We start from the raw sequence: 23436 nt of genomic DNA, 5'->3' as shown, positions 1-23436 counted from the left end.
AGCTTTGAAACTACTGTGCAGAAGAAAAATGCTGCTTTTCCTCTATTTTTGTAGTAGTTTACATTTAAGACAGTACTGTATTGGGGTTTTTTTGTTTGTTTGTTTTTTTGAGTTTTTTTTTTGTCTTTGTTGCTGCCTGATTGTGTACTTCTGGTTCCAAATTAGATGTGTGATTGACTGGTCAGTTCGTAACTCTGATGTTCTAGGTAGTTTGTCCAATCCAGAAATATCCTTACCCAACTCTTCACTAAGTCCTGAATCTGAGCTCATTTACCCTGGTGTAAATCTGAATATTATTTATTGTTTGAATGGCAGTGGTGCCTACAGCCCAGGGCCCTACTGAGCTAGACATTCTACAAACATAGTACACAAACATGGTCTCTGTTTATAATCCCATGAAAGTCAATAGAGGCACCTGAGAATATAACCAGCCAGAGTGTGTCCAACATCAGCCCTCAAAAGTCTTGAAGTTTTTCATATTCTGTTTATATTAAAGGGCTGAGCAACTGCAGATTTTTTTTTTTTCTTTTTCAGTTGGGCTTAATTTGCCTTTGAGTTGACAGGAGATGTCTTCTGCAAATGCAAAACCAGATACGGTTGGTTTGTCCTTTGCATAGTAATAATGCTGTCTCCTTTTTTTGTTGTTGTTGTTCTTTGTAGAAATGCAATTAACTATTTGAAACAATTTGAATAATCAGCCAGCTATTGTGTCCGATAGTTAACAAATAGCACAGATGGCAAAGCTTTTATACACCCACAGCAATTAACTCAGACTGACTACCTCAGATAGTTTCTGCTATATATCTCACGAAAACTGCTGGCTGGCAGGAATGTCATGCACATTTTGTTAGCAGCCTTTTTATAATCATATAATATTATATGGACATTAATTCTCTTTATTTTATGATAAATGGTAATATAATCAAAATGCAACCTCATTTGCAATTTTTAATTGCATCCTCCTATGAGCCTTATTCTGCAACCCTTATTCAATTGAGTAAATATTACTTATACAAGCAGACTTCATACCATTGCAGGTTTGTGCTCTAACACTGTACTATAATTGTACAGCATTTTCCATATTTTTTTGCTAATGTGGTCTAATGCTGACATTAAATGGCTATCAAAGTGTCCAACAGGCTCTCTTTTGCCCTTCCAAGTTGTTTGCCATATGTCTGCTGTCTCTGTGACTCCGCTAAAATGTTAGGGGAAAAATAGGTTCTGTTCTAATATTATCACGAGTCGTCTGATCTTCAAGTCCACTAACGAATTCAGTGGGTGAAATATCTGGCAGACATGAGACCTTTTATCTGCAGGCTCTTCCACTGCTGATGTTACAGATCTGTTGCCTGTACACACTGATGTGTGTATCACCAGTGTTTGACTTATCAATTGCTATGTCATTTTCTTAGGCATTAGTTTACACAGATGATAGATGTAAAAATATGTGTGACAGTAAGTGCATTAAACTGAAATTACAATCTAACAATGAAAATATTTTGTTATAAGTCACTTTATTACAAATCCAGTTACATTATGACCTTTACTGAAACACTGGCCGTGATTATCTCCATGTTTTGGCTGAGAAAGTTCTTTTGGTCCCATTATTTGGCATAATTAATAGTATAATCTATACTGTACTGTACTTACTGTACTGACTTCAGGAGTTAATGTTGATAGAACAAGACTGTTTTGTGAAAACAACACATTTTCAGCCTGCAGGCCCTGGGAAGTTGAAGTTAACCTGCCAACTTTCATTTTCCTAGAAAAAGATTCACTCAGTTTGTCTTTATAAAAACTACTCTTGACGCCAAAGGGAAATAGATTTATAGCCTATTTCAATGGACCATTTAAAAAGCCACCTTTTATCTTTTCCCCATCATATAATTCACAAGAAAGAATTTCTGTTCATTTCAGCTTTGAGGATTTTTTGTCTGTTTAGCCAATTCAAACTTGAGCCTGTTGTTCTAAAGCTTGTACTGTTCTCCCAGACCCAATCTGCCTCATGGACTGAAATTTGCTTGTTACAGGAGAGAGTCGATTTAGAGACCTGGTTTGGGATACCTGACTCAAAAGCCTAGGCACTGGTTTAAATGAGAGAAGCCTAAAACACTGGTCTAATTTACCCCAGCTGGCAGTGTCCCTAAGGCATGATAACCCAATTGAGAATTGGGGAATACACCTGTGCTCTCCCCCCCACACCAATGAATCATCCCTAGCATGCCTCCTATGCTGTGGCAGGGAGGATGGTCGGTTTAGGAACTGGTTATGCTAGATTTATGCTGCCTGAGACCTTCCCAAGAGGGACCAGGGGAATTTTCAACTGGCCAGCTTTCAGCTGCTTTGCACTGCCTGAGAAGAGGGGAGAATCTGGCCTGTGTGGGTCATTTTTTTCTTCCCTTTTTCCTTTATTGCTAAAGCTCGGTCTACAGTACACACAATTCTTTTTCTGGTTTAGCCATTTCAGTTTGTGAGGTGATTTTTTTGGCTGACATAGGTAAATCAGTATGTGGATGTATTTATATCAGTGTAAAGGTGCCTCATACCTATCTAGGTTATTCTCCTTCCTTCAGGTATAGGTAGACTGGTACAAGATACCTTTATACTCACACAGCTGCACCCGTACTAGCAGGGTTGTCGCATTGGGACTTTAGTTAAAGTGGTACATCTTTTGTGTGTAAAGTCCTTGGAATACCTGACCACACAAGGAACTTGGGTATATTTCGATGCACTGTGTCCCCTAGAGATGTGCATGATTTCTAAAACCACTATCTGGGACAATTCAGATGCAGGACCTATAACCTGGGACATTCCAGTTAGCCATATTTCACTTCACTGCTGGTGCCAGACCCTTCCCTGCTAGCACTCCATCCTGTGATACAGTTGGCTGGGGCTTTCTTTAATAATGAGCACATTTTTTTTGTTTAATTGGAGTGTGCCCTAACGATAGGGGAATGGAGGGATACAAGGGCAGCAGGTTTTTGTACTCCATTTTCTCTGAAGGGGATGACAGGTCAGGCAATCTGCATCTCCCAGCATGATCCAAAGGAGGCTGAAACAGACAGTACAGCTTAAATCCATGTAAGTTATGTCGCTCAGTGTGTGAATAAGGCACCATTCCCCCAACTGATGTAAATTACACTGATCTAAGCGCTGGTGTGGGCAACATAGCTACTGCCACTCAAGGGGGACTGGAGTAATTAAGTCAACAGGAGAGCTCTCTCCTATCAGCTTAGCACGTCTGCACTAGCAGTGCTACAGCAGCGCAACTGCACTGGTGCAGCTGCACTGCTGTAAGCTCTGTAGCCATAGCCTCAGTCTTTTAGGGAAGTGGGGAGTGCAATGTTTCTGGCTAATATTACCTAGTGTTAGATGGACTGCTCTACCTAATACAGGGCAGAGGTAGCACAATACTTATCAGTGAAATGGAAAAACTCCCACTGACTTCAGCAGGAGTGGAACTGTACCCTGTGTCTTCTATTGCAGTGTTTCTCAACCTTTTAAGTAGCAAGTACCCTCTAACTTCTGAAATTTTTAATAAGTACCCCAACACTCAATTTTCCATGGGATTTTATATATACAGACTAATGTGAGCCATATGTTGGAAGAAGGGCTGAGTATATAAGGCTGTGATATGACAGATGTCAGATCTAGTGTGGGTAGGGTTACCATCTTTACACCAGGGGTGCACAACTCAAGTATGTACCTGGGCTAGAGGTGATGTTGGCCAAAGCTAGGAGGCTTTGAGCGGCATGCCAATGCTGGGGAATATAAAGCAACTCGCCAATTTTTTTGCCATAGATTTGAGAGGAGGAAGGGGTGAGAGAGAGACAGGGAAGGAAGATGAGAGAGAGAGAGGCAGGAAAAGAAGGTAACTGGTGAAATCTGGGGCTGTCATAGTTGTCAGTTTCACACATCAGCTAGAGAAGTGACATTGACAAGTTTTCTGGGCACTGGGCTTTGAGCCAGGGAGAGGGGCTGCCACCTGGGCAAGTTGCAGACGGCTGCCACCTGGCTGCCAGCCCTGGTGGTGGGCAACTGCCACCCAATCCGAGCTGGGGCAGAGGAGGCTTCCATGCTGGTTGGGCCCCAGGGATGTGGGCAGGCGGCTGCTGCCCTTCTTCAAGCCAGGGCATAGGAGGCTGTCCCTCGGCTCGGAGCCGGGGTGCGGGTGGCTGCCACCCAGCTGCGAGCCCAGCTCATGAGACACAGGAGGCTGCCACCGGGCTCCGATCTGGGAGCTGGGACCCAGCAGGAAGTGGTGGGCTGCTGCCTGCCTCTCCCAGAAGCCGGCGGCTGCCATCTGCCTCCCAGCTAGCACCAGACAAGAAGCAGATGGCTGCAGCCCGGCTTTCCGGGACTGTAGCGGCTGCCACCTGCCTCCCGGCTGGAAGCTGTGACTGGGCGGGAAGCGCCCGCCTTTTCCAGAAGCCGGGGGCTGCCACACGCCTCCCAGCTGGGACCGGGTGGAAAGTGGGCTGCTGCCACCTGGCTTCCCTTCACTCTATTTTTTCTCGGGTACCCCCTGCCTGTGTCTCACGTACCCCCCAGGAGTTGAGAAACTATGTTCTACTGCATGGTAGGGGACTCAGTGATCTAACAGGTTATTTCTATGTCTAACTACTACTGAACCCTACATTTGCATACCATTCATCACACAAGTATTCCCACTGATTTTCTGGGGTTGTGGCATAACCACACTATTTACTGTCTTCTGATACAATACAGCTGAAACCTACAAGCTGCTCTTGTTTTCTTGCACTGCTACAACACCATCAGCTCCTATCTACAGAAAACTGAATACTGAAGACAGGAAGAAATAGTGCCATTTTTTGAGCGTTCACATTCTTTGAAATCACATGTCCCATTTACATTATGTTTTCTCTAGCATGGAAGACTTACTGTCTTGTCAGAAGCATGGGGGGTGGGAGGGGGGCATGGAGGAGAACGGGGGGACAGGAGGAGAACAGGGGGGACAGGAGACTGCAAAACATCTACTGTCACTGAAATCTCTAAATGACATACAAAAATTATCTTGCATATTGCAGCTTTGCATAACAGTAATCATTAAGCTAATGTGACCCAATGGGAAGAATTATTCCTGGTGCATGACAGTCAAATTATAGAATTAAATGAGCCAATTTATGGACAATTTTCATTTGTATTACTTGAATTTTGTTTGCATTATTCTCTTTGGGATTTGGGGAATTCTATTAAAACTGAAGTGAATCATTTTACATTTAGCAACTTTTACACACCTTGTTACTATGAACTCTGATTTCCCTGTTCATACTTTATGAGCCTCTTTTCATATTCCGATTGCTCCATTTACCGTTGACAGTGTAAAATATAAATGACTGCACTGCTGGTTCCAATCCAAGGCTGTCTCCAGTAACAGTCTTTTCATTTTCTAACTTGCAGTGGCAGCAGAAAGTGTTTTGTGTCTAGACATTCCAGGGCACAAAAAATTACAAATATGTTTATACAAACAGGAGTCACATTTGAGGGGAAAGTTGAAATACGTTTCTGAGCCTCCAGAAAGTTATGGGATCTGCTGCTATATTTTTAGTATAAACATTTTCATTTATGTATTTATGCTATAAAGTATATGCTATAAAAATTACACTGTAATATAAAATTAATAACAAGATTTTTTAAATACCAATATATAAAAAACAAATATTTTGATAATCAAAATATAAATATAAATGGACCCAGAAATAAACATAAAATCACAATTTCATTGCAGTAAGCATGCTGATAAATGTTTACAGGGGGAAATCATTAATTCAGTTCTAACATGGTTAGTATAAATACTAAACCCCAGTAGTCTCTTCCTGCAGTTTGTAGTGTTCTTTGCAATAGAGAAGGGACACAAGACAGGGTAGAAATGAACACAAAGGAGATTATTTATTTAGGCCCACACAAAACCTGTGACTCCCTGGGTGTTTAGTTTCCTTGTGCTGCATTCTTACCACACAGGTCTAACTAAAATCCTGGTCTGGGAACATGGAATGGATTGCTATATGCAGGCTTGGCAGAAGCTGTGCAGAGGGTGGGACAGCTCTGCAGAGTTGCCACTCCCTTCTTTGTAAATGTCCTTTAGCCATAGTTCACTGCCTCTGGAGAGAGCATTGAGGGGACTTCCAATGTTTTGTTTATAGTCTTCCTATAAAAACTTTTGGGGGAGATTTTCAAAAGAACAAATAGCAGAAGGGCGCTCCTCTCCCCACAAAGGTATTTTGAAAGTCAGTGGGAGTTGGATGCTTAGTTGCCATTTGTGCCTTGGAAAATCTCCCCTTGGATTTGGCCAGCAAGCAGTAGCATGAGTGTAAAGTCCAGCGGGTCTCACACATTTTGAGGCACTTAACATAACAAGTATAAATGTAATGGCGTGGAAATGCTGATAAACTTCACAGCCCTGCTTTGCAATGCAAAATTCATTTATTCATATGAAAGAACTTGACTCAAAGACTCACCAGCCCCCACCAACAGGTTATTTAACATATTGGCGCTAATAGTATTATGCAGCCAAAAATGTGAATTTCCAAACTCTTAATGTGTGCCTCATTTTTCTTTGCTCATTTAGGTGATCAGCATAAATCACTTTGCTTCTTGAACTTTGTTGCTTAACATTTAATTATCCTTCTTGAAACCAACCTCCTTCATCATAATAGAGGCACTCAGTCTTTATGTTCCCTTTTCTTCTGTGACTACTTTGGAAAGACAGCAATATATCACAGCTGTAGTACTGGTTCCAATTTTGGGTGCCACATTTCAGGAAAGACATGGACAAATTGGAGTGCAGAGGAGAGCAACAAAAATGATAAAAAGTTTAGAAAACCTGACCTAGGAGAAAAGGTTTAAAAAAGTGGGCATGTTTAGTCTTGAGGAAAGAAGACTGAGGGGGAATCTGACAACAGTCTTCAAATATGTTAAGGGCTGTTATAAAGAGAACTGTGATCAATTTTTCTCCATGTCCACTGAAGATAGGAGAAGAAGCAAGGGAGATATAGATTAGATATTAGGAAAATCTTTCTAACCATAAGGGATGTTAACCACCAGAATACACTACCAAGAGAGGTTGTGGAATCTCCATCACTGGAGATTTTAAAGAACAAGTTGGACAAACACCTGTCAGGAATGGTCTACGTTTATTTGGGCCTGCATCAGTGGAGGGGGCTGGACTTGATGACTTCTCGAGGTTCCTTCCAGCTCTACATTTCTATGTTTCTATATTAGTCCCACTTCTGAGTTTAAAAGCAAATGTGTTGTGTCATTTGCATCAGAATTTTTTCATCACACTTTCTAAATTAGAAATCCCACGTGCATACCCCCCGAATTTGAGAATTTAGAAAACAAAACTCTAGTATTCTGTGCCATACATTGTGCAGGACATGAGAAAAAAGATTACTCAGGGATTTGGGAGACCTGGGTTCATTTCTCTCCTCTGCCACAGGCTTCCTCTGTAACCTTGGCCAAGTCACTTCACTTCTCTGTACCTCAGTTCCCATCTGTAAAATGGGGATAATAGAACTCATAGATGAGTTAGGAGGATAAAACACCAAGGTTTGGGAGGTTTCCAGACACCAATGGGGGCCATATGAGTTCTTTAGATAGTTCAAGAAAATTTGACTTTTCCAAAGCTGAATACTAATTCCAAGTACATATGTATAGATGGGGTGAAATCTTGGCCCATTCGAAGTCAATGGGAGTTTTGCCATTGATTTCAATGGGGCCAGTATTTCAGTGCGGGCATTCTTCAGTCAGATTGTAATTAAATGCATCATAATGAAAGGAATGCTGATTGCTGTATCCAAAATTATGCACATTATATTTGAGAAACTTGTACCAAAGTCAACAGCTGAATCTCCGGTACAGTGACTTGTAGCTGTCCTACTTGGAGCTGCAATTTCATCTGAGCTGACAACCAGTGTGTATTTCAATGCCTGCTTTGGAGGTTCACAAAGAAAGCCAAGGATGTTACAGAAAGTGTTATGGTTCATTAAGCAGAACTCTCCCCTCTGTTTCAGGGCTGAGTCACTTTTTTCCCCTCCAAAATTGACAAAACACAATTGCCCTAAGGACAGTTCAAGACTGTATAGTATCATTCCAGAGGGTATTTCCTTATGCCAGGGGTTTGTTGTAGTTGCCACATGGATGCAATGTAATGCTGAATGGGACTGTGATTGGCAGGCACCGCATGAGGCAATCTTTTTGTGAAGATTGTGGTCCATTCTATGAAAGAGGCTAAGAATCCCCAACCCTAATTCCTGAAGCTACTTGGATTTTCCTTCTATGTCTCCCATCCAAGAAGTGACCAGCCCCAATGTTATTTAGCTGATAAGGTCAAGATGGTATGGTTGTACAGCATCTCACGTGTAGAGGTATCTAATTCTATATTCTTGTAGCAACACTGTGTAAATGAGAGCAATAGACGGGGACAGAACGTTCAGTGGGTCTGTTGGTGGTTATTATCTAAAATTGGCAGTGATCTCTCTGATGCTTACTGTAGGGAGAAGTCACAATTATTAAACAAAACCATTACAGTAGCTTAGTTAAAGTGAGACTGCTTTTGTTTAAATATAAGTTTTTCCACAAATACAAACAATTCACACTTTGTCCTTCCTCCACTCCTCCTGAAGCTACACAAGCCTCCGCAGCATGTCTGCCTGGTCCCGCATGATTTGCAGCATCTCCCGTGTGGTACTGCGATCCTGCTCCACCATTTCTCTGTGAGTCTCCCTGTCCATGTCCATATTCTGGGACAAAGTCAGCCACCACGCTCTTTGCTCTGTCTCTGCAGCTGCTGAGGTATTCATGAACTCACAAAACATGTCATCTCTTGGTTTTTTTTCCTCTTTCTAATCTGTGATAGTCTTTCCGCAGCATTTCTTGAGGGTGGGGCCAAGGCCAAGGTGTCTACAGAACGAAAAAATAATAATAATAACAATGTAGCCACTGTTAGCATAGTGAAGAAAAATGATACAACTGCAACAATGTAGACAATAATGGCCATGCAGTGCACAGGGCAAACACAGAGCCTCATTCCATTCCTGACGTCCCAGAAGGGTCTGCTTGCTGTGCCCTTACAGACAGGATCTGAAGACAGTGTGGTTGGATGGGGGGGAGTCTCTGCAGGTATTTTAAACCCTTACAGAGAGGAACTGTGGAGACCATGGGGAGGGGAGGGAAGTCTCTGCTTAAAACAAGGATTTGCTGGACACAGCAGGGTACCAGCAGTGTTCTGCCATGATGCAGGCTCCCTTGATTGCAGCAAAGTATCCTACCATGGAGGGAGAAACAAGGCAGCCCTCCCCTGAAAACTTTTGTGAAGGATAACAGATTACATACATGAAAGTTTCCGTGAGATATCAACTGATGATAAACAAAGCATATCTCATCACATAAATAAACTGTTCCCTGGGTAACCCCCAGTACAGTCACCGAAATGTCTGAAATCTCCTTCGTGCCCCTCCCCACTCAATGTAAAAGGACAGAACTGCTAAGAAGAAAAAAAAATGCACCAGATGTGCCTTCCACAGGATCATTAGTGCTGTCCTGTGTCCTGCTGGACTGCTCTGGGGTCAGGAATATGTCCTGACTTTCAGGGAGAACGGACACCCCGCTCTCCTGCACCCTGTTCTCCTCAGCCTCCTCGTCCACAGAGTTTTCATCATTGTCCATGGAGTGTGACCTAGCTGAGGTATCAATGCTGCAGGGCGGCACCATAGTGGGATCGCCACTGAGAATTGCATGCACCTCATCATAGAAGTGGCATTTTTTGGGGGAGGAGCCAGAACGGCTGTTAGCTTCCCTGGCTTTCTGATATGACTGACGCAGTTCCTTGATCTTCACGCGACACTGCTGAGAGTCCCTCTGGTGTCCCTTCTCCAGCATGCCCTGGGATATCTTCCCATAAATGTCCAGATTCCTTTTGCTGGCTCTGAGCTGAGCCAGAACGGACTTCTTGCCCCACAGACCGATGATATCTAAGATCTCTGGTCGACTCCATGTTGGAGCGCGTTTGGACTTTGCAGTAGCCATGCGGAGAACAGTGACAAAGCTCTCTCCATGCTGGCAGCACAGGAAATGAAAATTCAAATATTCCCAGGACTTGAGGGGAGGGGACATTTCCTGGTAGTGTGACCACAGAGCAGCACAGCGCGACTGTCCAGAACGATCAAAATGGGACATTGTGGGATACCTCCCAGAGGCCAATAAATTCAATTTAAGTGAAGTTGTGTCTACACTGACACTAAATCAAATTAACAAATTTGATTTAGGCACTACGCCACTTGCAGAGGTGGTCTTATTAAGTCGATTTTCGAGGCGACTTAATTCGAATTAACAGTGGTGCCAGTGTAGATGCAGGCGAGACGTGGGAGATAATATCTGTCCTGATGACCTGCTCAATCCCTCAATATTCTGGGCACCAGCCTGCAGCATCTGCTTCTCTCAGTTTGCAGCTCCTGATTGGATGAGGAGTAGTAAAAAATCACACTCAGCAGTACTGTCATGGCTCAGTACGGCTGGCTTCTGACCTTCATACAGGCACCAGCACGTAAGAACCCTCAGTTTGGGCCAGTAAATATTCAAAGCAGGATGTAGCTTTAACTAGGCATCTATCGATGTTAATGGGAGTCTTACTGTGTCCTCTATAAACCACTTGGACAATTTTCCCCATATAGAGTTGTGATTTAAGGGGATAAGAGCATCTAAATTCATAATAAAGAGTGACAGTTCATCTTCAGTTCATTCTACTACATGACTGAGTCCCATCTGCCTGCCTGCCTCCCATCTGCAAGGCCAATATAATATCTGGATTGTCTCAATGCATATTAATTCCCTACACAGAGAGCTAGCAAAAGATACCTGGAAATGGGCCATTTCAGTCCCACAAAGTCCTTCAAATGAGACTCAAATGGTGTCTATACCTTGAATTTCACCTCAAATTGGGAATATGTAAGGGAAAAAAGTTCCCTTTATTTAATTACATTCTTATGTTTTGGTTACTCCAATCCTAAAATCAGCATCTGTAGAGCAAGTCACATATACCCAAGACGTGTTTTTCACTTGCAAACGTCTCCTAGCTAATAAAAGCTTGTTGAAAATATAATAAGCATAATAAAAATAAAGCATGCTTTTAAAAAAGATCTAGAAATCAATCACACACATCTTTATACACCTTTGAATTGGTTTTTGTTTCACAAATTACATACTTATTGCAAAATATAGTAATGTATCGATTATACTTATTTCAAAATACAAGTTAAGGTAGAGTCTTTTATATACCTAACCTATTATTTCTAAATTAGGGACAGCTTCTTATTTACAAAGGTTTCCTTGTTTGTTAACAGTGCATCCTGAAAGCATTAAATCAAATGTCTCTCTCTTCTTTTTAGTACCCTATTCTGCTATGAATTATTTAATGGAGTCTTTTCCAGTGTTGTGCAGGTGACAAAACCCCTCTTTGTTTCTCAATAAAATGTGTGTGTTTAAACCCCTCACACCATGCTAACATCAAAACACAGTACGTCATCTCAAAATTATCATCACAATGTAAATTGCACCTCTAATGAAAACTATCTATAGAGAGAGCTATCTGTAGTAAAGTAGAACTAAAGCCTTAGATTGTTAAATGCAGGGGTTCTCAAACTGTTTAATAGAATGGATCACATTTTAAGAGGTTGTCCCATGGCCACCTCCCTTCCCATTTACAATTGTTAAGACCACTTCCCTTCCCACACCACAACAGTTGCTTACATCGAAAAATATTCAGTGTATTTTCAGCTGTTGTTAATGTGAGGTAAGGGCTGGAAATAAGGAGGAGAAGAGAGCAAAGTGACCTTCAGCTCTCTATGAACCACAAATATTCTCCACATGACAGTATGGAAACCACTGGGTTAATGCTGTTATGTCAAATGTCACCCTATGGAGCTGTTACACAGTCTTTCAGGTTTGTAGTGTGCAAGCAAATGTTTAGTCTTGGGAAGACATGCTGTGTTGTTAGTTTTTGTTATAAGATTCTCTGTAGAGGCTGCGGTCATTGGAAAGTGAGCTGTGTGAGAAGTAGGATTTTGTTGTCTGCCTTAGTCTTTGATTAGAGACAATTCTTGAGGCAGAATTGCTCCTGGAAATGGAGCTTTGGTGATGAGCTGAGATTCCTGGAAGAAGGAGTTTCCCTGAATGCTGTTAGATCACCTCTGTTCCAGGACTGGTGTATGCATGTAAATAAAACAAGTCACATATATCCAAACTCTGCATTCTTCTCTTCAGGGGAGCTGACTTGGAAGGCCTCGGACATCTGCTACTGCTTTACAAAGGGGTGACACTGATGTCAGAATGGGAGATTTGTGTTGAAAGAAGGGGCAACAATATGTTAAAGGAACATTATAATTCCAGTTTTACTGAATTTATAGGGGCAAATCCCAGCCTCTATCTCCATTGGCACTGAGTACTCCCTTGCAATCCAACTAATAGAGTTCCCTTATGCAAGGGATAAGGCTGCATTGGGGGAAGAAAGGGCATGCGTAAGTGCCCATCCTCTCTCTGGAGCACAGTCCCTGCTCCAAGTGGTGGGTGAGGTAGGGTAGGTGGATCCAGAAGATGCAGTGCTATATGGATTATTAGTTGTATAATGGTAACCCCTAGAGGCTCCAACCAAGATTGGGTTCTCGTTGTGTTAGGTGGTGTACATACACATAATGAGAGACAATCCCTGTCCCAAAGAGCTTGCAATCTAAAAGCAAGACTCTTCAGCTGGGCTTTGTGTGGGGGAAGGGAATATAGGACTGGGATCTTAATAGATGAGAGGGTGTGAGAGATGAAGTATTATCCCCATTTTATAGTTAAGGAACTGAGGCACATGAAGATTTAGTGACTTGCACAGGAAGTCTGTGGCAGAACCTGAACCTAGATCTCCAGAATCCTAGTCCTGTGCTTTGAACATACAATAATTGTGTCCCTGATCCATCCCCACCCCACAACACTGCAATGTTATGGTGGAGGAGGGCTACATCAGCCACTAGAAATTTCCTTCCATACACCCCTTCTGAGAGAGCTGGTGCACAGCCTACTATTTGTTCAGGGTGCTGGTTCCCTTTGATCTATAGTGAAGTTGTTTTGGTGAGGTGGAGGAGGTGTCATTTCAAGGAAGTGCACAGTATTCACTTTATTTATTAGGCACCAATGTGTAGAGAAGCCTACAAATGCAAGGTGAAGTAGGAGATAGACTAAAAAAAATATATGCTGTCCCCACTGAAGCGAAGCAAAGTAATAAGAATAAAAGTTATTACATTGTAATGGCCCTGTGATTGAACAATGACGTGATGTAGGTGTCACTGTGGTTAATGAACTGGAATAGTCCATGCAGTGTGTGGTAGTATTATAAAAATGACTTTACAGGAGAGGTCATTGAACGAACGGCCATGAATTCTGAACTCCCCTCTCCACACTAGAGGTTGTCCCAGCAGGTCAGGATTGAAGCTTCCCTGTGGGGAACCTTGCTTTGCCGTTTCTTACACAGCACTTATTCTGGGTATAGAAGATTTCAGTCCCCATAACTGTCAATCTGTCCTGTTCATGGGAACAAAAGCCACATAAAAAACTGCACAGACATAAAAAAAAATTGCTTGGTGAATCTTTGATGGTACAGACTAAAAAGTCTCTACAGGCCAAATTCTGATATCTTTACTCACATTGGTAGCACTTTTGTCCACAAATGGTTCCATTGACTAATGGATATGGTACAATGCAAAGTTGTGAAGGATGTCAGAATCTGTCCCTCTGAGTTTGTCTGACCCTTTGAGGTTTCATTTAGACTCTTCAGATCTGCTAAGTTTCCACCAGAAGCTGGAGGGCAGATTGTGCAAGTTTGGAAGGACATTAGGAGTGTTTTTTGCCTCCTTCCCTCTCGGGGCTTTTTTACTGTTTTAAAATTGGTGATGGAAGCAACAAGCTGGAAAACTGCTTTATATAAACTTAACTGAGATGTTGCATCCATTTGGTGCTTTATCGCACAGACACAGCAGTATTTCTGTCCACTTAGAGTAGAGGCATACCCACATCACAAGAGCAGCACCCGGCTGATGCGCACTGGTGGGAGAGTTTGGGGAAGCTTGCAATGCAACTGCCAAGCCATAATTTTTGGTAGATAAACAGAAGAGTTCAGTCTGCCAACTGGCAGAGGTCTCCTTTCGCTCAAATGGTAAAAGCTTCTGGTTTTGGAATCAAAGAATCTGGTTTCTACATCCAGCTTCCTAGATATGTGTGTATTTTATATAGTAAAACTATTTGCAGTATGTGAGTTACACATTGCCAGAACAGGTTGCCTCTACTGCTCCTTCATCCATTGGAAATAATGACGCAGATTGTCTTCAAAAAGAGCAAAAGTAGGCCTTTATAAAGGTATATATAGTGCCTGCTAGAAATTGCAGCTGAAAAATAGATCCGCCAGAGTCCTCCTTCCACATTCGTCCTCTGGAAGCCAGCCATCTCCATGCCCTCTTTCCCATTAGCTCACTCTTGCAGGAGAAGGTAGGAATTTTCCCATAGACTGGAATCACAGGAGTTGCTGGACTAAAGAATGCGAGGCACTGTAAAAAGAACTGTTACTAAAATCATGCATTTGGGTGCACCCTGCTAGTAATACTGGCTTTAGCTAAAGGTAGACAACAACATTCTTAGTAACTTAGAGTAAACAGGCTTGGGTAACAGTTGTGCCAAGACAGTGACTTTAAAACTACCAATCTTTCTGTCAAAACAATGGCAGTTAATGTTTTAAACTGACAGAAACTGACACTCTTATATGTTAAGAGTGATCAACATCTGAAATGAACCCTTATAAATTATAAAACCCACCATTTCTGTGTTTGCAGCTAGTGATTTACATCTGGATCACTGTACTCATTTTGCTGTAGAAATTGATTTATCCAATCAAGCGCTTGATCTTCTGCTGAGTGCAAACTGAACTGAACTGAACTAGTGGTTGTTGAATGTTGTTGTTGTTGTTGTTATTAGAGGGAATGTCTAAATTCTGTTGTTTTTATAGCCCTGAATTATGCTCAAGTAACACTGAACAACTATTGTCTCTGGAGGACCCGCATGACAATGAGAACTGCTTCTCTCGCAGCTATCTTAGGTCTGGTCTACACTGCCGGTGGCCGTCAATGGGAAATACACAAGCTATGTAGTGTAGCTTGCGTATCTCCCGTCGACTTACTAACTTTCACTTACCGTGGTGTCTCCACTGTGCTGCGCTGATAGGAGATGCCCTCTGGTCGACACAACCGTATGCTTTTCGTGGGAGTGGATTTACGGTGTCGACTGGAGGGCACTTCCGGGATCGATTGAGCGGGTCTCCAACAGCCTGCTCAATCAATCCCATGGAGTGAAGACATACCCTTAGAGTAAAACCTTACAATAATAAAGCAAGGGGTGTGGAAGATAGTGGCGTTGGGGAAATTGGTCCCAGAGCAACAAAAATTGTCTTTCCCCAAGAGGAGTTTTGGCCCAAGACTTTGTTCTAAAATGTATAGATCACAGCGATGTAACAGATACAAGCAACAGACAGCTTATTTATAGAAGTAGAAAAGAAAAGCGGGTCAGGTAACAGTCCTTTAGGCCCAGATTATCAAAGATATTTAGGCATCTAAATGGGTTGGGCAGTAAATACCTATGAGATTCTCAGTCTCAGCCAATAGCTGTTGCACTCCAACTTCTAAGAGGCTCTTTTACCTTCTGACTACCAAAAAAATTCCAAAGCATCGCCTACTTTCCCTTTGAGTTTCTGCTTAGGCCTTCATTCTTAGCCCAGCTTTATTCCAAGGAAAACATAGCCTGATTGCACTGAGAAATAGATGAAATTGATGCCAGAGCATGCATTACACACATATATTGGGGAATGTAAGAATCTTATGCTTCCTTGTCTGAACTACCAGTGATTTATCAGTGAAGTTCGTTTTGCATAGCAATGGAGACAGACCAGCAGAGATGCTCACATGCACACTTTCAAGTATTGAAGGAAAAAAGAGGGAAATGAATAGCCATATCCTGTGTCATTTCTGTAGTGCAAAGTTAGCATCATGACTATGCAAATACAATGATGGTGCCAACAGGTTTCTCAGGAATTTATTGTTGCCAGATTCTGATCTCTGTTATGCCAGTGCAAATTGTGCACAAATCAGTATGCACTGCCAGAACAGAGATCAGAATCACACACATAAAAGAATATTCTGAATGTCCCTGCTGCGTGTTCAGTATGCCCCTTCACACACAGAGAATAGGTGAAGAAATCAACTGTTGGCCTTACATGTGTAAAATTTATGTTGCATCCATAAATTGTAAGATGGGAATGAAAGGAGGTGGGAGGGGGGGATGTGAAAGGCTCACCTACTCACTCCCTGAATTCTGATCACTTAGTGCCCAAGGAGAAGCTGACTGGGGTAATGATCTCATCAAGCTGGTGGTCTGGGTGAGATAAAAACTTGATTGGCCCCATCAGCCTAGGCCTGATAAAAGAGGAAATGGGAAGGAAGTGCAGGGGGCGGAGAGTGGGGGGAACAGGGCTAGCTGGGTCTAGTCATACAGGGTTCTCAGAGCTGGGAGACCTCTGTTCCCCTCAGGTCCCGCTGAGAGGGCCTAAAGCTTGGCAAATATTGTAAATAGGTGGGAACGTCGGGGACTGTGGCTATATTGGTGAAGGGGAATAGAAAGAAAGCTTCCCGGAGAGTACAGCCGGTGGAGTCCATGTGGTTTCTGCACAAAAGAGGGAGGGAGGGAGGAGACCAGCCCTTGTTTCAGGGTGGAATTGATTTCATAGTTGTCAGGGGCAATGGAGGCTTATTTATACTATGGTAGTGACCAAAGGCCCCTGTGGGGATTGGAGCCCCATTGTGCTGGGCTCCAATATACAGAAGGCCATGTGCCCTTACACAAGAGCTTATTCTGCCAAGATTTAGATTACCCTGTTCTTGGTTCCTCCTTGAAGGACTTAAAATGTAGCAGATGATGCTGACAGATCCTATGTCTCATAAATATGACATGCTTTTCTAAGGACCTAACTTTCATTTGCACTAGGGCTTTCACCTCTCTGATGTGTAAAGAGATCTTCAGTTGGGGGAACATATAATTCACTCCCACTTTAAAACCCCTTACTCTGCTAGAGTAATAGGGCCTTAGAGTTCATAGGAACTGTCATAAAGTAAAATTAAAGGCTAAAATTTTCAGGGCAGCCTAAGGGATTTAGGTTCCCAAATCTCATTGTTTTAATTTAATTGAATGGGATGAAAATACAAAAAGAACAAAGAAATGAAGGAAGAGGAGCAAAGGAGGGGAAAGGAGAACAACTTTTCAGTTTCTATCTACTAGGAGTTAATCAAAGATTTCTAAAAAGTCAGACCAGATCTTTTCAAATTTGCAGGAGATCCCTGTTCTTTGAACTATTACCTACTCTTTAGCTGCCAGATCAGTGAAGTTGCTGTGCCACACTTGTATCACTGGAGGCAGTCTTTTTTGTACAAAGGGAGATGGAGTAGGTGCTAGCTCCCTAGATTCTTTTGAAAATTCCAGCCTACTTGTCAGAATAGCTTCAAGGATGCAGAGTGAGGCTCCTTTGATGTGACTAAGGCAGACATTCAAATGAGATATTTAACTTTCCTGGAAATGGCTAGCTTGGTCTATCTGAGCATTACTAGCAGTACACTAAAGCTGGAGCCAGTTGGATTCATGAGAAATGTATTTTCGTAATGGTGTGTTGGGTTGTAGAAAATCAAAACATCAAAAACATCATGGCATAACATCCTCAGCCTATAGAATTGTCATCTTGGGGGGTAGACTTCCCTCTCCAGCCAGTCAAAAGTATTCGAGTTTCATAGTTACCTTTTGAAGGAAACAGGCCAATTGTCTGAACAGGCTGGAAAGTGCTAGTTATGCATTATGCCTATGATTGTTGTTTGAAAGATAGGGTTTCTGCCTTGTGCACAGGGTATATAATTATGTTGGAAGAGTGGTTATTTCCCAAGTGATTGTACATTCCCCTACCATAATCTTCCTATCACTCTGGATTCTTCTTGCTCAGCATCCTGTCAACAATCTCCTTGATGCAGGATAACCAAATGGTAGGATAACATCTGCATAGCAATTTGATGCTTTCCAAGATTTTTTTGGTCACCTTGAGCAATCTTCCTATTCATGCCTCAGTTCTTCCCTGTTCCACTTGAGTACCTTGTGCAATTACAGGTTGCAGAATTTGGTTTCACACTAGGTGCTTCTTTGCAATTCCCTGCCTTAAAAAAAAAAATCTTTAGGGATGTTTTGTACCCACACTTCAGCCTCTTATACAGTAACTTTGGCCTTTTTCTATGTGGTGTGCAAGAATTTAGACTATGCCAGCTGAGACATGGAAAAATACAGAAATCAGAGGCAGCAGCTTTTCCTTGTTCAGAGACAAGTCATGGCAACAGTTACTCCATTGTAGGAGCTTTCATTTTTATATCCATTGAATGCTGCCCAGTTGTTTGAAATCATATTTATATTTTTATGATCAAACACATTTAACACGTCACCAAAAATGCAAGAAAAAAGTCTTCTCTATAAGGTGTGAGATGAGATCTACAAAAAGAGCCAACTGTGGTCAGCAATTTAAATAGTCAAATGAACCCTAGGAGCCCCCAAGAGGGACAAGTGAGCCCAACTTAAAAGTGTAAGTTGGCTATTTTAATGATTTCACCCTTATTTTTGTTGAATTAGGTTCATTTTTGTAAACATCTTACCTACTGTATTTACAACCTATCCTGTCAATTTGGCTTTTTTGTTGCTGTTGTTTCTAGTAAATGTTTTTGATTAGCTTGCACACGCTCAGTAGAGACTTGTTAGATTTAGCCACTAAATTCCCTAAAGATTTATTACATTAAAAGAATATTATTAAGGTTACAAAGTTAAGCACTCAAAAGTTAGGAAATACCAGAGTTTAAGGTTGCCTGTGGAATGTTTATTTGCCCCCTGCCCCGTACATATGCATTATGTCATTGTTTAATTGCATGATCACATACTGTTTTTTTCCACAGGACTCCTGCCTTGTTCAGTGCACTGAAAGGACTGCTCTGGGGATGAATCAGGGTTATGTAGTGAAGGAGTTTGTTGTCTGTGGGACCCCTCCCTCATATGTAGCAAAAGTTGGAAGGTGTGTAGTAAATGAGGAAGGGGATTGCATTGAAAGCAAGAATGGTCTCATGATTAAGCCATATGATGTCCTGGAGAATTGGATTCTGTCCCTCCCTCTGCCACAGAGTTCTTGTATATATATAGGCAAGTCACTGAGAACAAACTTTTTGTGTTACTCATTTTCTGGGTGAGATCTGATTTGCAGAAGTGCTATGCACTCACAACTGCAACTGAAATCAATGAGAGCTAGAGAATGCCAAGAACTTTTGAAAAATCAGGTCCTAGGTGTCTCAAATTGGCACCCAAATCTAGCGGATACTTTTGACTTTAGTTTCTGTGTGCCTCAGTTCCTTGAATTTAAAATAGGGATAATTCCATCCACCTCACCTCACTAGGGTGTTGTGATGATAAATAATTTAATGTCTGTCAAGCACGCAGATACTGTGGTGATGAACACCATAGAAAAGCCCAGGAGGATATTAATAATTCTGTCTTCAGATCAGGGTAGGCATAAATGAGGCATTTGGGTGACACGCTGAACAATGAGGATAAACCAAATATTGAATAACTGCTCATTAATCCATCTATCCTGTCTACTTTACCTCAGGGATAAAGACTGTATGATAATATATACATAGAAGGGAGCTGAAGTAAGGTTCACAGACACCTTTAATTCTGGCGTTTCCTAACTCAGAAATGTTTGACTTTACAACCTTAATCATGTTCTTTTGACTGTATTTTTATCGTTTATCATTTGCAGCCATCCATCTGTAATGTGGATGGGCTTCAGTGCAACAAAGGTTGCAATTCAGATGATTAAAGTTTAGTGTGTTTTTATTTGGTGCTTGTAGATTAGCAACAATATTTTCCACCCTCTCCCCACACGTGCTTCCTCTCAGGTGTGTTCTTTATTTATGTTCACTTGCTAAACAAATTCCCTTCATGGTTTGACTCTCAGCAGCTGCAGCTTGTTTAAATCACAATCCAGATGCAGTATTCTAGTCTTTGGTGAATAGGTGTGGTCACCTCCCGCCCCCATGGACCTCTTCTTCTCCCTGGCAAATACCTTATTCTACCTGCCTGTTTAATCATAGATTTTAAATAGCACCTATCACCATGCTATAGATCTCATGACATTTTTCTTATGAGTAGGAGCTTGGCACAGTGTCCTTGAGCAAAAATTTCCTCTTTCTCTCTCTATTGTGTAGTTCACTGTGTGCTGGTTGAGCACTGCTGGCTACCCAGGGTGGATAAAAACCAATAACAAACACTGGATTTTTTCATTTAAATTAAATATAGGGTTTTTAAAAAAAAATATTGTTTGAAATTATGACAACCTATATGAAAGGCAGTCTACTACAGGAGTGGATGGGTGAGGTTCTGTGGCCTGCAATGTGCAGGAGGTCAGCTAGATGATCATGTTGGTCCCTTCTGGCATTAAAGCCTATGAGTCTAAATTCATAATCTATTAAAATAACTTAAATGGAATTTTGAAAAAATTAACCCATTCATGTTTGCTGCCAAGTTTTAAAGAAAGTCAAACCATTGAATTGGTGGAAGTCACTGGCTACGCACCTGAACCAGAGTTTTGTTGAAGTGCTAAATCAGCTTTTGACAGTGATTGGCTATTCTGCACGTGAAGAAAGAATATTTTCTTTATTTGGATTCAATCAACTAGTTCATTCAAAGTTAAGAAACAAATTGATAGAACCCTGCAAATCTGCGGATATTCGCTTTATATCCAGGAACCATGTTTGCAGATCACAGATCTGGTGCAGATACATAGTTTGTATCCATGCAGGGCTTTACCAATTGGGAATTGAAAAAAGCAGAAAAACTAGTTTTCCTCTTCCAATTTATGAATAAAAACTAGTTCAATTCACTACCTACAGGTAATAATTCCTTTGTTCAATAAATCAATTAATTTAAATGCAAAACTTGCTGTGATGAAGTTTTTGAAAACCTTTTTTTTCTTATGTATCCATTTAAGGTAGTTTTATTTAACTATTCATTTTTTCAAGCGCCATTTTTGTTCATTTCCAACTGAATTCAAATTTCCATCCAAATAGAGCTTGACAGAAATCACAAGTAAAGAAATATTTATCATCTAGTAAATAAGAAATGTAGCATTCATAATTTTCTAAAATAGTAAACAATGTAAAATTTAAAAATCGGAATAAATGTAAGGTAAGCTATATAATAGCTTAAATAAATTTGCCTAGATATAGTGTATCTTCCTGGTTAGCAAAAAGAAGCTCCAAATTTAGTTGCAAATCGATATGTTTTAATGGCTACCAACTAGTGAGAATCAACCTTTCTTTAGGAAAATAATGAAAAAGTACAAATGCAAAACAAGATTAAAATTGATTATTTAAAACAAGTTTCCTTCTTGCTGATTGAAATGATGATTAAAATCAGTGATTTAAATTGCTTTGATTTAAATCAATCCACCCCGTGGCTGCACAATATTTCAGTGGGACTGGATGAAGACAATTTGTGAAGCACTTTGAGAATCTTCAGGATGAACGGCACTGTGGAAAAGTAAAAATATTAAGCTGAGTGATCCAATTCCTCAGCTGTCTTTTTCTAAGCAGTCATACTGTGGCTGAAAGTGTCAGGGTTAAATTTTCATCACTGCTCTGGCTTCTTCATGCTTGTAAAAAGGTGGCAAAAAAGGAAGCCCTGTACCCAGCCGGGGGAGGATTCCTGCTGTATAGGACCTGTGGAAGACAGCCCCAGGCTATCCTTTAGAGGACCATCTGGCAAGCCCCATGGGAGCATGCTTAGGGATGGGGCTGGGCACAGGAGGGTTATGTTAGGAAGGGGGCTGCAGTATGCAGTGCAGTGCTGCATAAATTCTGCTCAGTAGTCCTAGGGAGTAAGCTAGATAGCACCCCAGGTCTGTCAGTCTAGGTTTGGGACGGCACAAAAATGGCTTCAAGCCTTCTTAGCATCCCCGTTCCTGTGCCCCACCTTGCAGCTTCTGTGCTCCATCTCTGAGGCTTTCTCTACACTGGCAGCAGCATGTAGGGTACCTGTAGTTACACGCCACAGTGAAAAGCAGGCTGTGTCCACACTGTGGTGTGTAGCTACATATGGAGTGAAGGTGCTGGCAGGGGGAAAGCAGTGGGGAAAGGCTCCAGCAGGGAGCTACCAGAGGACCAGAGCCTTTCCCCACTCCTGGAACCTTTCCCTATGGCAAGGAAAGGCTCTGGAAGTGGGGACTAGTAGGACATTATACTGCTAAAAATAGCAATGTAGATGGGGAGGCACTGCCTGCGTGTGTAGAGAGCCATTCCGGGTACATACTCTAGGGTTCTGACATGTTTTTACTCTACCCACCTAAGAGTGAGAAAAGGCAAAATTCATCTGTGAAGGGACACTTCCCAACCCCAGTCAGGAAGGGGTTAACAGACTCCCCTGGGCACAATCAGCTCAAACCAGGTGCACTGATGGTTCTGTATAAGGGAAAATCCAAGCTTAGAGATGGCACTCAGAGGGCAGCAGAGCTAGAGAGCTGAAATCCACAGCATAGTGACTGCTGAGCAGGAAAACTGCTGAGGATCCTCTGCCACCTGGCATATGGAGCTAGGGAATACAACATCACTGAACTATATAGAATTTAAATGAGTTTTTAAAAAAATATTAATTTTATGGACATTATTCAATATCTTTTATTGCATTAACAGAAAAATATAGAATGCTGATGATAGTCAAATTAATACTACTGAAGTAAAGTGACTCCTCTGGTGACTCCTAAAGAAAGATTGTGTTGCTTACTGCATAAAACAATCTGCTTCATAGTTTAAAGGTACTTTTATTAAAATTTGTTAAATTTCCTCAATTTCCTCCCATGCAAATATGCTATGTGTTAATTATTACCACACATTTACAGGGGGAAAAAACCTCACCTTATTATTTGAAATGAGTACAAACCCCAGAGGAGACAAAGAATGTGAGCTATGTAAACTGTAATAGCCATTTAAAAACAAAACACCATAAATGATCCAGTGAAATGAAACACAGTTATAGTATGGCTAATGTTGTCTTTCTTCCCCAGTTTATGGTTCCTGTATATAGGTTTATGGAACTTAGCAAGAGGACCAAGCTGGTCCAAACACTTTCTTGTTGAATGTGCCAGTCAGAATGGCTAACCGTTTCCTTGTATTTATTCATTTATTTAGTGTGGTTTGCACACACATTTTCTGAAGAGAAGCCCTTTGCTCTAGGAGTTCCTTGGCATGTTTTAAAATAACCATTATAAAAGTGCAC

This window comes from Emydura macquarii, unplaced genomic scaffold (assembly GCF_026122565.2).
Source record: "Emydura macquarii macquarii isolate MOO-44397 ecotype Brisbane River unplaced genomic scaffold, CSIRO-AGI_Emac_v2 contig_499, whole genome shotgun sequence".
In the NCBI taxonomy this organism is placed as follows: Eukaryota; Metazoa; Chordata; order Testudines; family Chelidae; genus Emydura; species Emydura macquarii.
Note: the sequence above shows the minus strand (reverse complement) of the source record.